The sequence below is a fragment of the Pipistrellus hanaki genome, assembly GCF_964339955.1.
Source record: "Pipistrellus hanaki genome assembly, chromosome: 9".
In the NCBI taxonomy this organism is placed as follows: domain Eukaryota; kingdom Metazoa; phylum Chordata; class Mammalia; order Chiroptera; family Vespertilionidae; genus Pipistrellus; species Pipistrellus hanaki.
Window position 1 is genome coordinate 11,744,233 of NC_140511.1, and position 13,024 is coordinate 11,757,256.

The 13,024-nt window shown below is 40.2% G+C and overlaps 1 long non-coding RNA gene and 1 pseudogene across 3 annotated transcripts in view; one reads left to right on the top strand and one right to left on the bottom strand.

Annotated features, from left to right (window-relative positions):
- Positions 1–13,024, bottom strand: part of LOC311627434 — a 114,383-nt gene that overhangs the window by 73,825 nt on the left and 27,534 nt on the right. The window lies entirely within an intron of this gene.
- Positions 11,158–12,463, top strand: LOC311627501 (pre-mRNA-splicing factor RBM22-like; annotated as a pseudogene). Its single transcript has 3 exons — positions 11,158–11,218; positions 11,367–12,020; positions 12,456–12,463. The product of its transcript is annotated as a pre-mRNA-splicing factor RBM22-like (transcript).

Genomic DNA, 13,024 nt, shown 5'->3' on the forward strand with positions numbered 1-13,024 from the left:
GACCTTTCACTGTAAAGATGCTGCCAGAAGCTCCAAACAAACAAAAGCAAAAATGCTGCTGTGTGTCAGGAAGATGATCTTGTGGGGGCAGGGTGGGGAGAGGGGGTGAACTTGCTTCAGGAGAGAAAAGGTAGGAAACTGACAGGGCCTTAGAGAGAAAGGACCTGTCCTTTCTGAGGCCCAGAATGTGCTACAAATTATAAAGGCAGGAATGTTTGTCCAAAGGTGTGGAGATTCTTCAGAAATTTTTTTAAAAAGTGCAGTAGGACTGAATAAGCCTGAATGCTGGGCAGTTCTCATAAGATGCAGTATATTTTGGAACATCGGAATTAGAACAATGTAAATTCAGTTCTTAACCCTGCCAATAGCTCATCTCTTCTGCAAAATTAGAATGATAACAACAAACAGGTTTTTCAGGAGATAAATGTTTTAGTGCAAGTATAGGTCCCAGTACATTGTCCATGCTCCATAAACAGTAGCTTTTGTTAGAGCAATGTGGTGTAGGAGGGGGCAGTTCTGAGGAGGAGCTTCTAATTTTGACCTTCTTAGCCCTCCTCTGAGTCCCTGGATTTTGACGTTCTCTTGTCTTAACATTTGCCACCTACACATTCTACCTTTCTGACATCAGATTATAAATTCTCTCTGGCATACCAACTGTCTCCCACCTACACTGTACCCATAGCCATCAGTTCTGGCTCTCCATGTCCTGCTAACACTCAGAGTTAACTAGGAGGACTTCAAAGATGTTGTCACAGGGTTTTAAAAGGTACATGTCTCTTCATGCTTGAACATCTTTGAACTTTTCAAACCTCTTTATTTTTAGGACTGATATATTGAGTATTGATATAACCCTCAGGAAAGTGTGACTTTCAGTGTGATAATAAAACATTTACTGTGTTCAGAAAATTTTTAAACTTTGGAAAAGTTTAAGATACAAAAGTTTAAGATCATGAAGATGTTGCTCCTGAAACATGATAATTGGACAGATTACTGGGAGTTGAAAATCAGTATTTCAAATTATTTATCATACTAGAGGCTCAGTCCACAAAATTTATGCACAGGAAGAGGGTTGTCCCTCAGCCCAGCCTGCACCCTCTCAAATCTGGGACCCCTCGGGGGATCTCCGACTGCCGGTTTAGGCTCAATCCCACAGGCAGTCGGACATCCCTCTCAAAATTCAGGACTGTTGGCTCCCAAACACTTGCCTACCTGCCAGACTGATCACTCCTTAACTACTCCCCTGCCAACTTGATTGACACCTAACTGCTCCCCTGCTGGCCTGTTTGCCCCCAACTTCCCTCCCCCACAGTCCCAATCACCCCCAACTGCCCTCCCCTGCTGGCCTAGTCACACCTAACTGCCCTCCCCTGCTGGCCTGATCACCCACAAGTACCCTTCCCTGCCAGCCATCTTGTAGTGGCCAGCTTCTACCACATGGGGGCAGCCATTTTTTGACCAAATGGGGGCAGCCATCTTGTGCAACAATGTGAGGGTCAATTTTCATATTACCTCTTTATTATATAGGATAACTGGTTAAAATAATATTTTAGAGAATAGCAAACTTTTAAAAAATCATCTCAAAGTTATGGTAAAACTATTTTATACATCTATTAGAAGCCTGGAGCATGAAATTTGTGCAGGCGGGTCCCCAGCCCAGCCTGCCCCCTCTCCAATCTAGGACCCCTTGGGGGATGTCCAACTGCTGGTTTAGGCCCAATCCTGCAGGGGACTGCTGGCTCCTAACCATTCACCTGCCTGCCTGCCTGATTGCCCCAATTACCTCTGTATGCCAGCCTAACTGCCCTTCCCTAACTGCCCTTCCCTGTCTCTAACTGCCCTTCCCTGCTGACCTGATTACCCCTAACCACCTCTGCTCTGTCTCTGCCACCATGGCTTTGTCCAGAAGGAGGACTAGACAACCAGAAGATGTCTGGTCAGCCAGTCTAATTAGCATATTACCCTTTTATTAGTATCCTATATAATAAAGTGGTAAATATACAAATTAACCCTCATGCCCTCACAAAGATGGCTGCCTATGACCAGGCCAGCAGGAGGATTAGTGAGGGACAACCAAACGACTGAACAAGCAGGCTGTGTGGGGCAACCAAGCTGACAATCAGGCAGGCAGGCAGGTGAGCAGTTAGGAACCAACAGTCCCAGATTGTGAGAGGGATGTCCGACTGCCGGTTTAGGCCTAAACCGACAGTCAGACATCCCCCAAGGGGTTTCCAGTTAGAGAGGGTGCAGTCTGGGCTGAGGGAACCACACCCTCTGTGCATGAATTTCATGCACCGGGCCACTAGTTACTAGTATAAGAAAAAGCCAAACTCTTTTCCACAGTGTCTGCACCATTTTTGCATACACCATCACAATGTCAGAGAGTTTCTATTGTTCCACATTCTTATCAACATTTGGTTCTGTCAGTTTTTAAAAAAACATTCTGGCCAAAACCAGTTTGGCTCAGTGGATAGAGCGTTGGTCTGAGGACTGAAGGGTCCCAGGTTTGATTCAGGTCAAGGGCATGTACATTGGTTGCGGGCACATCCCTGATGTAGGGTGTGCAGAAGGCAGCTGGGTCGATGTCTCTCTCTCATCGATGTTTCTAGCTCTCTCCTCTCCCTTTCTCTCTGTAAAAAATCAATAAAAATATATTTTAAAAAATAAAAATAAATAAATAAATAAACATTCTGATAGATATGTAGTAATATGTCTTCATAATTTTAATTTTCATTTCCCTAATGTGATGATGTTGAGCATCTTTTTATATTTTACCATCTGCATATCAGCTTTGGTAAATTGTTTAAATTTTGCCTATTTTTAATTATATTGTTTATTTTATTATTGAGTTTGGGAGGAATATATATATATATATATATATATATATATATATATATATATACACCCCCATCCAAGTTCAAAGGCAAGGGAACCAGAAGCACTGATGGATTGAATGATATCCACCCACATGAGTGAGGACTGAGGGTGATCTTTACTCAACTTACCTTCATCAGTAATCTCTTCTAAAAACACCCTCACAGATACACCCAGAAATAATGTTTTACCAGCTATCTGGGCAGCCTTTTAGCCCAGTTAAGTTGACATGTAAAGTTAGCTATCAAAGGCATACGTCTGTGTAACTGTTACCATCTGACATTTCTAACATCTGGTTTTCTCTAAGTCTGATTCTAATGATTGCTTTGCTCCTTTACTGGGAATTCTTTTCCTTAAATTTTTATCTATTATCAGAAATAAATTTTAGAATAGTATAGACTGAAAATTAACTGTTTTTTACATAGAAATAGTACAACTCTACTCCTAGGCCATGAGTGTGTAGGGAAAAGAGGAACTTCACTTACTCTAGTTAGGAGTTGAGCTGAGTTTGGGGTTTTTGTTACTATGGCGACCTAAAATTCACCATCAGCTTTAAATTTCTCTGGAGTTACTTAGTGCTTAGGGTGGGGATTATTTTTAAATATATATTTTTTAAATTTTTCAATTAAAGTCGATATTATATATTTTAAATATTTGTATTGATTTTTAGAGAAAGAGGAAAGAAGGGGGAGTGGGAGAGAGAGCATTGATATGAGAGCACAGCATTGATTGGCTGCCTCCTGCATGCTCCCAACTGGGGATCAAGCCCACAACTAGGGTATGTGCCCTGATTGGCAACCTTTTGGTGCACAGGATGATGCCCCACCACCTGAGTCACACTGGCGAAGGCCATACAAGAGATAGAAAAAGATATAATACAATGTAATACAATATTATATTAGTTTCAAGTGTTTAGCCCAGTTATTAGACATTTATACAACTTACAAAGTCATCAACCTGATAGACATAGTATCCATCTGACATAGTTATTACAATATTATTGACTATATTCCCTATGCTATAACTTACATCCTCATGACTATTTTGTAACTACCAATTTGTACTTCTTTTTTTTTAATATATATTTTACTGATTTTTTACAGAGAGAAAGGGAGAGGGATAGAGAGTTACAAACATCGATGAGAGAGAAACATCAATCAGCTGCCTTTTATACACTCTCTACTACAGTGGTTCTCAACCTTTCTAATGCCTCAACCCTTTAATACAGTTCTTCATATTGTGGTGACCCCAACCATAAAATTATTTTAATTTCTACTTTGTAACTGTAATTTTGCTACTGTTAATGAATCATAATGTAAATATCTGTGTTTTCTGATGGTTTTAGGTGGGTCGCCTAAGACCATCGGATCCTTGACAGCTGTCCCCTTTACCTTCTCCCCAAAGCCACACCTTCTCTCTGAGCCACCTTCCCTCTGCTGGAGCCCAAGGGTGAATGGCCGCAAATAAGATTTTGTGTCTGGCCCTTTAAGAGAGCAATTGAGTTTCCAGCAGACTCCCTTCTCTCCTTGGAGGACAGAATCCCTGCTGGTTTTCAGAGCCTGATGTTATGTGGGCTCCTCTACCCATTCTGGTGCTTCAGTCTAGGGAGCCCAGAATGGGCTTAAGATCTCACATTCCTCAGGGGGGACATTTGCATCTGAGATAGCCCTCCAGATTCTCAACCACCACACAAGCATATGGGGCCAGCTCGTTTTGTATCTCTGCTCTTCCTACAAGTCTCAAGGTGGCTTCATCTGTAAATCCTTGGCTAAAAGACTCTGTTCATCTAGTTTTCAGTTAGTTATTCTGACTGATTTGTTATGTAATTTAGTTGTACAACTTGTAGTTAATTTGCCATTTAGTTCTATAAATCCAGTTTGGTCCTGGAGGAGGTGGGTGCTGCTTCCACCTACTCCACTGCCATCTTCTCTAATTCTTTTCTTTCTTCTTCCATCAATTATGTTGTTACATATTTTGAAAATATTTATTTTTTTGTCAGACTTTGAAAATGTATGATATAAAGTCATTCAGGTATTCTCTAATAATTTCAAAAATATTCCTGATATCAGCTATCATATACCCTTTTTTATTCCCAAATTAATTATTTGTATACGGTATTTGTTTCTCCATTAAATTTACTGGAAAGTTGTTTGGTTTTTAGTTTTGTTCTAAGAATTAGCTTTTTATTATATTGATTATTTCTATGGTTTCTTTGTTTTATCTTTTATTAGTATCTCTTCCTATATTATGATTTTATTACTTTTACTTTCTTCAGATTTACTACACTGGTCTTTTTCTATTTTTAACTTGGACATCTAGCTTATTGTAATTCTCATTGCTATTTAGTAACTGCATTTACAGTAATATATTTCTCTCTCAGTATAATTTGGTTGATATAGATCTGATTATTTCTCCACATTCACTGAATAATATGTAGTTGGCTAGGTCTTCATCTTCTCCCAAAATCCTCCTATTGCTTTGAAAGAATTTAGCTCCCATTTCCAGAGCAATCCAAACCTTGAGCCTCCTGGAATTTTTCTAAATACTAGTGACCTTCACATCTCAGGTATCTGGACAACCCACTTTGAGGACCACCCTGAAACCTTGTTATCACCACAGCCTCTTTATCTTCTATATTTCTTATGCTTTTACTCTCATTATACCTCCCAGAAACCGGAATGCACCCTTTAATTCAGTAAGTATGTGCCAAGTGCCTTTTTTGTACCAGGCACTGTTTCCTTGATTCTTCTATTTTCATTCAATGTATAGGACAACAACTAGCCCCAATTTCCCTTTCTTCCTGTAGTTAATTACCTGAACTTTTTTTCTCTCCAGGCCCTCAAATGAATTGAACACATTTTTTTTTTTTCTGTTTGAAGTCTCTGTTTCCCAAAGGAAAGCAAATATTAAATCTCAGTTTGTCCTTCGACAGTTTCATCTTTCTGAAGGTTAAAGAAGTAATCAGCAAAGTTGTTTTACTGGATATCATACATTGCTGGAGGTTAGAAGTTAATTTGTATCTAACTTCCATCACACATATCAAATAAATCTCAGTATTTATAGACTCAAACTCTTTTTTTAGTCCAACTAGTACAACGAACTCAGGGAACATAGTCCCAATGAGCCCTTCTTTTAAAAATGTAGGAGACCAACTTGAGTTAAACAAGAGATAAATGGCAAAAAAAAAAAAAACTCTTTAAAACAGTATGGTGACAATTACTGAATCAACTTAGTTATAGGACTCACCAAACAAACAAACTGTTGAAATTATTGCTGGGAAACAGAATGGTAAATTATAAACTCTGAGGAATTCTGTAAATAACAAAAGTGGAAAAGGGTACGAGAGAGAGATCCTTATCACTTTTAGTCTGGTATGAAAAGATATTTTTTGTCCAACCGGTATGGCTCAGTAGTTGCGTGATGATCTATGAACCAGGAGGTCATGGTTTGATTCTTGGTCAGGGCACAAGCCCCCATTGTGGGCTCAATCTTAAGGAAAGACTCATGGAAAGAATATTCCCCATTGATAATAGCTTGTTGTAACTTTATGCCTGAAAATCATTTTGGTTAGATATAAAATTCTTAGTTTGTTTTTTTTCTTTTCTTTCAGTATCTTAAATTTGTTTTCCTGTTGTTTTTGGAATAAAGCATGCTATTTTCAAAAAACAAAAAGCAAAAACAAAAAACAAAAACAACTTGCAATTATAGACACAGAATGAAAGTCCAGAAATAGACCTACAAAATGCAATCCACTAATTTTCAACAAAGGCACCAAGATGATTAAGTAGGAAGTGGACTGTCTTTTCTATAAATGATATTGAAACATCTGGATATCCAATGGGGTGGGGAGGGGAATAACAAATACTGACATATACTTCATCCCGAGTTATTTTGGGATGAATATAGGATAAAACAGTAAATCTTCTAGAAAAAAAAAATTAATATATTTGTGATATTCAGGTAAGTGAATATTTCTTAAATGAAACACAAAAGGCAATGATTCTAAAAGAAAAAAGTATTAAACTTCATTAAAATTTAAATCTATTCTTCAGAAAACACTACAGATTAGAAGAAAATATTTAAATACATACATCTGACAAAGAATTTATATCCAGAATATATAAAGAATTACTAAAATAAATAACAAAAGGCTTGGACAGACATGTCACACATGCAAAAATGTTATGTGAATAGCCAATAGGCATACAAAATGATGCATATCATAAGACACCAAAGATATACAAATTAAAAAACACTGAGATCCTATTTTATACTCAATAAAATGGCTAAAATTAGAAAGACTTACAATATCAATTGCCATTGTGGAACTACTGGAGTCTGTGCAGTTTCAGACATAGTATATAATGGCACAACAACTAGAAAAACAGTTTTGGAATTTCTTATAAAATTACACAAACATCCACACTCTTCCTCAGCAATTCTACCAAGTATTTACCCAAAAGAAATAAAAACATGTGCAAAGAAAAACATTGACAAAAATGTCAAAGTATCTTTATTCATTGGAGCCAAAAACAGGAAAAACCCCAAAGTCCATCCCAAGGAAATAGGGCTAAATAAATTGTGGTAGTGTCATATAATAGAATTTTTTAAATTCAATATTTTAAAACTCAGCAAGTTTTTTTTTTAAAAAAACGAACTGTTAATATAAGCCATAATGTGAACTATTCTAAAAAAGCATTATGTGAGGTTCCAAAATGGAGGCAGTGTAAATAGAAGTTACACTGACAAACTCCAGGACCAAACTGTAATTACAACTAAAATACAGAAAAATCACCCTGAAAAATCAACTGAAGACTAGCTAGAGAAAACCCTGACAACCAAGGATAGAAAGTGTAGACCCCATAGAGACTGGTAGGTAGTTCAGAGATATGAAAGAGTAGGCCAACTCCCACAGACAACAGCTGAAGTTCTGAAAGTATATATCAGCTATGGGTGGATTCCCACTGAAAACTCTGAGGTCTAAACCCCAAGCTTGGCCTCCCAGCCCAAAGCACCAGAACTGATAAAGTTTCCCACACAACATATGGCTGTGAAAGGCAGTAGGATTGCTATCTGCCAGGGAGAGATGGCTGGAGATGCAGGCACCCTCTTAAAGGGCCAATACACAAAATTTCATGTGCAACCACTCACCTTGGGCTCCAGCAGAGGGAGGGCTGAGTGGAATGGAGCTGTGTGAGCATAAGCCAGAGTTGGGGGTTATAGAGCTAGAGCTCTGAAGGTAGCCAGCTTGGTTTCCTGTGCTAAGTCATTCTATCATTCTGCAGAAGACATCTTTCTCCAGCAGACATTACCATCCAGGCAGCTTTTGACTGGGGGGAAGCAATTGGAAATTAGAAAACCTTTGGCCCCACCCTGTGGAGTTCATGAGGCATATTTAGAAACTGAGAATCAAAAAAAAAGAAAAAGAAAAAAAAGAAAAGAAACTGAGAACCACAATCTCCCTGTAGGCAGAAGCAATTACCTTACCCTGTTGTAAAACCTCTTGCCCCACCCTGTGTAGCCAATGCCTTGCTATGCTCTATCCCTAGCCAGTTTGGCTTCATGGGTAGAGTGTAGGCCTGTAGACTGAAGAGTCCCAGGTTCGATTTCAGTCAAGGGCACATGCCTGTGTTGCGGACTTGATCCCCCAGTAAGGGGCATGCAGGATGCAGCTGATTGATGATTCTCTCTCATCATTGATGTTTCTCTCTCTCTCAAAATAAAAATATATATATTTAAAAAATAAAAAGACTGAATAACAATCATACTACAGGCAGAAGTGGGTCTCTAGAGACTTTAAGTCTTTACCTGATCTAATTCAGAGCCCTACAATAGCAAAAACAGACCTTGTTCCACATCTTGGTCCTTTCCAAAGGCACTCAGCTCCAGCAGAGGGAGCCACAAGTTGTGGATTGCTGATAGCTCCAAACAGGATACTCAGGATAAGTCACAAACAGCCTCTGACATTATCCTTCACTAGAAATTGGGAGTTGCAGCTGCTCTACCTAATACAAAGATGAAAATCCAAAGAGGCAGCCAAAATGGGGAGACAAAAAAACATTTTAAATCCCCAAATAAAAGAACAAGAGAATTTTCCAGAAGAAGAGATAAATAAAATGGATATAAGAAATTTATCAGATATAGAGTTTAGAATAATGATGGCAAGAATGTTCAACAGCATGAGAAAAGACAAGTAATTATGAAAAAAAAAAAAGTTGCAAATAAAAAATGGCATAGCACTAAAAAAGAACACATTGGAAGGAATACACAGCAGATTAGAAGAATCTGAGGATCTGACCAATGAGTTAGAAGACAGGGTTGAAAAAAATCACTCAATCAGAGAACCAAAAATTAAAACAATTAAAAACAGGACAGCTTAAGAGAATTGTGGGACAACATGAAATATAACAATATTTGTATAGAAGTGCCAGAAGGTGAAGAAAGTGAACAAGGTCTAGAGAATGTGTTTGAAGAAATTCTGGTAGAAAACTTCCCTAACCTGGTGAAGGAAAGTCACACATGTTCAGGAAGAACAGAGTCCCAAGCAAGAAGAACCCGAACAGGCCCACACCCAGACACATCATAATTAAAATGCCAAAAAATTAAAGACAAAGAGAGAATCTTAAAGGCAGCAAGAGAAAAACAATTTGTTAGCTAAAACAGAGCTCCCATAAGGCTATCAGTTGATTTCTCATCAGAAACTCTACAGGCCAGAAGACAATGGCATGAAGTACTCAAGGCAATGAAAATCAAGGATCTTATACCAAGATTACTATATCCAGCAAGGCTATCATTCAAAATAGATGGTGAAATAAAGAGCTTCTATTTCAAAGGCTTGCATTTCCAGCATTCTCTCACTAACAGACAGCAACCCTGCTGCTTTTCATAGCCAAAAAGTGGCAAAAGGGTATTTATTACCACCAAAAACATCACTGCAAGAAATGCTCCAGGGACTGCTAGAATGAGAAAAAGAAATAGAGAGAAACATAGGCATACAGAATTATAAAGGCAAGAAATACGTACTTATCAATAATAACCTTAAATGTAAATGGACAAAATGTTCCAATCAAAAGTAGGGCAGCTGATTGAATAAAAGAAAAAATGACCCAAATATATACTGTCTATAAGAAACCCACCTCAGAGCAAAAGACTCACACAGGATGAGAGTGAAAGAATGAAAGAAAAATTTTCAAGTAAAAGGAAACAAAAATAACCTGGGTTAGCAATACTCATATGTGACAAACTTCAAATTGAAGACCATCACAAGAGACAACAAAGTTCCCTAGAAGATACTAAAGAGATCGTTCTAAAAAGAGGCCATAACCCTGGTAAACATATTTGCACCCAATATATGAGTACAAAAAACAAAAACAAAAAACCTCTGGAAAACTTTAAGGGAGAAGATTGACAGCAATAAAGTTATAGTAGGGGACTTGAACACCATGCTGACTTCAATGGATAGATCTTCCAGACAAAAAAAAAAAAAAAAAAAAATTAACAAGGAAACAATGAGTCTAACTGACACACCAGATCAGATGGATTAAATTTCCATGTATAGAACATTTCACCCCAAAATTGAAGAATATACGTTCTTATCAAGTGCATATGGGTCAATATAGTACTGGAAGTGCTAGCCACAGCAATCAGATAAGAATAAAAAAGCTGTGGTATATTTATACCATGGAATACTATGCAGCTGTAACAAAACAAAAAAACAAACAAACAAAAAAGGATCTCTTGCCCTTTGAGACAGCATGAAGGGACCTGGAGAGTATTATGTTAGGCAAAATAAGCCAGAAAAAGACAAGTATCACATGATCTCACTCATATGTGAAATCTAATGAACAAAATAAACTGATGAACAAAATAGAGTCTGAGACATAGAAGTATGGAACAAACTGTCGAATCTAAGAGGAAAGACAGGGGTGGATGGGAAATGACCAACCAAAGAACTTGTATGCAGAAATGCATAACACATAGACACAGACAATAGGGTAGTAAAGGTCTGGGGTGGGTGGCAGGGATATACTCGGGAGTCAATGGAGGGGGAGGACATTAAATAATCTATAATAATAAAAGTGTAATGTGCTAATTAGATCAGACATCCTTCTGGATGAAGCCGGAGCTGCAAGGGAAGCCTGGATCCTGATTGCCAGAGGGAAGCCGGTGCCAGCAGCTGGGGGAAGGAAAGTCTACTTTTGCATGAATTTCGTGCATCAGGCCTCTAGTAAAATAATTAAAAAGCATTATACTGAGGGGAAAATATGAAGTTCATGAATTGACAAAATGACTGGGGTGATAGAAATTGTAACAGTGGTTGTCCAGAGCAGGGGACTGATTGAAAAGGGTATGAGGGAACATTCACGGGAGCGAGAAGTTAGGTATCTTGCTTGGTGTGTTGGTTACATAAATTTGTCAAAACTCATCAAGTTGTATAATTAAGACATGTGCACTTCACTGTGTGTAAATTTTACTTCAATAAAAACCTTAATTAGGAACCAGCCTAGGGCCTGATGGGATTGGGGCAATCCTCTTCCAACTTGAAACACGCTGGGCCTCAGATGCTTTCAAGTTGGCAGCCTCTGGTTCCAGCACCAATAAAGGGCAGACCTGGGAGGATGTGGGCTTCACCATTCTTGGCCAGATGTGTCTTGGAGAAAACCCCTATATCTGAATAACCAAAGAAAAATATGGGGAGGAATGCAAAATCTGTGCCAAGGCCATTCACTGGTGCTCTGGGATCCACATGCATTTTAAGAAGACCTGTGCCAAACCTGTAGTAAATTGAAGAATGTCTGTCAGACCTGCCTCTTGAATCTATCATGGCCTGCCCATCCAGGTTCCTGCTGCAGGCTTGTCTTTAAGGATGGCATGCCAACATCAGATGGAGAGGGAGATTTCTAACTCTTCTGGAACATGGCCAGTAGGCATGCTGGGGAAAGCCATGTCCACCAGCAACACGCTGCTCACATTGGCCCGGGCCACATCCTACTACAAATGGAACCAACCACACATTTGCACTCTCTGGGTGAAAGGAGAATATAAGAAATGAGAAGGACGTCCACAGCCTATGGATCCAGATGACCCCCTTGCTGATCAGAACATTAAAAACCAGTATTATGGAGAGAGAATCCAAGATGGCTGCTCGGGTAGACACCTAACCGCAGCAGCACACAACAATTTCAATGGAATACAACTAAAATGTAGAGTGGACATCGCCCAGAGCTACAGGTAGTCGACTGACTAAAAATTCTACAACAAGAAGGAAAGAGAAAACCAGAAGGAAAATCAGAGGAGCTGAAAAAAAGCCTAAGGTACGGAGACATGCTGCGCGCTCGCACGCACACGTGCGGAGAGGTCGCAGCCGGAGAGAAGAGGGCTGGGTGCTGCCCGGCGTTCCCTAGCAGGAAGGAAACAAAACCCCCAGCCTGGGCTGAACCCCCAAACCGGCAGCGCTGAGCCCCAAGTTATGGGTCAGACCCTGGGGACCCAGGCTCCGGCAGGAGGAGACAGGGCTGTGAGGCGGAATCCCAGGCAAGCAGCGAAAAGCAGGGCCCCCGGAGTCGCGCATACATTGCGCGCAGAAGACTGAATGTTGACTCTGATGCTGGATTACCCTAGCCGGAAGGAACAGGGCCTCCGGTGGCACTGAGCCTCAGTCCAGACTGCTCTGAACCCCAGTTCTAGGCCAATCCCTGGGGACCCAGGCTCAAGTAGAGGGAGACAGGGCTGTGAGGTGGAGTCCTGGGAGAGTGGTGAAAGGCCGCGCCCCGGAGTCGCGCACATTGCTTGCAAGGGAAGGAATGTTGACTCTGATGCGGGATTGCCCTGGAGGGAAGGAAATGGGAGCCCCAGCTGTGTTGGGCCTCAGTTTCAACTGCTCTGAACCCCAGTCCTGGACCAGACCCTGGGGATCCAGGCTCAAGCAGGGGGAGATGGGGCTGTGAGGCGGAATTCCAGGGGAGTGGCGAAAATCGGAGCCCCCAGAGTCACGCGCACTTCGCGCAGAGGACAGTCTGTTGACTCTGATCCTAGACTACCCTAGCGGGAAAGAGAAAGAAAAAAAGCTCCAGACTGGAGGAATGCGACAAGGAGCAGGAGCCCCTGCCGGACACCGGTCAGCTGGGCGCCGGCAGGGAGCCGGGCGACAAGG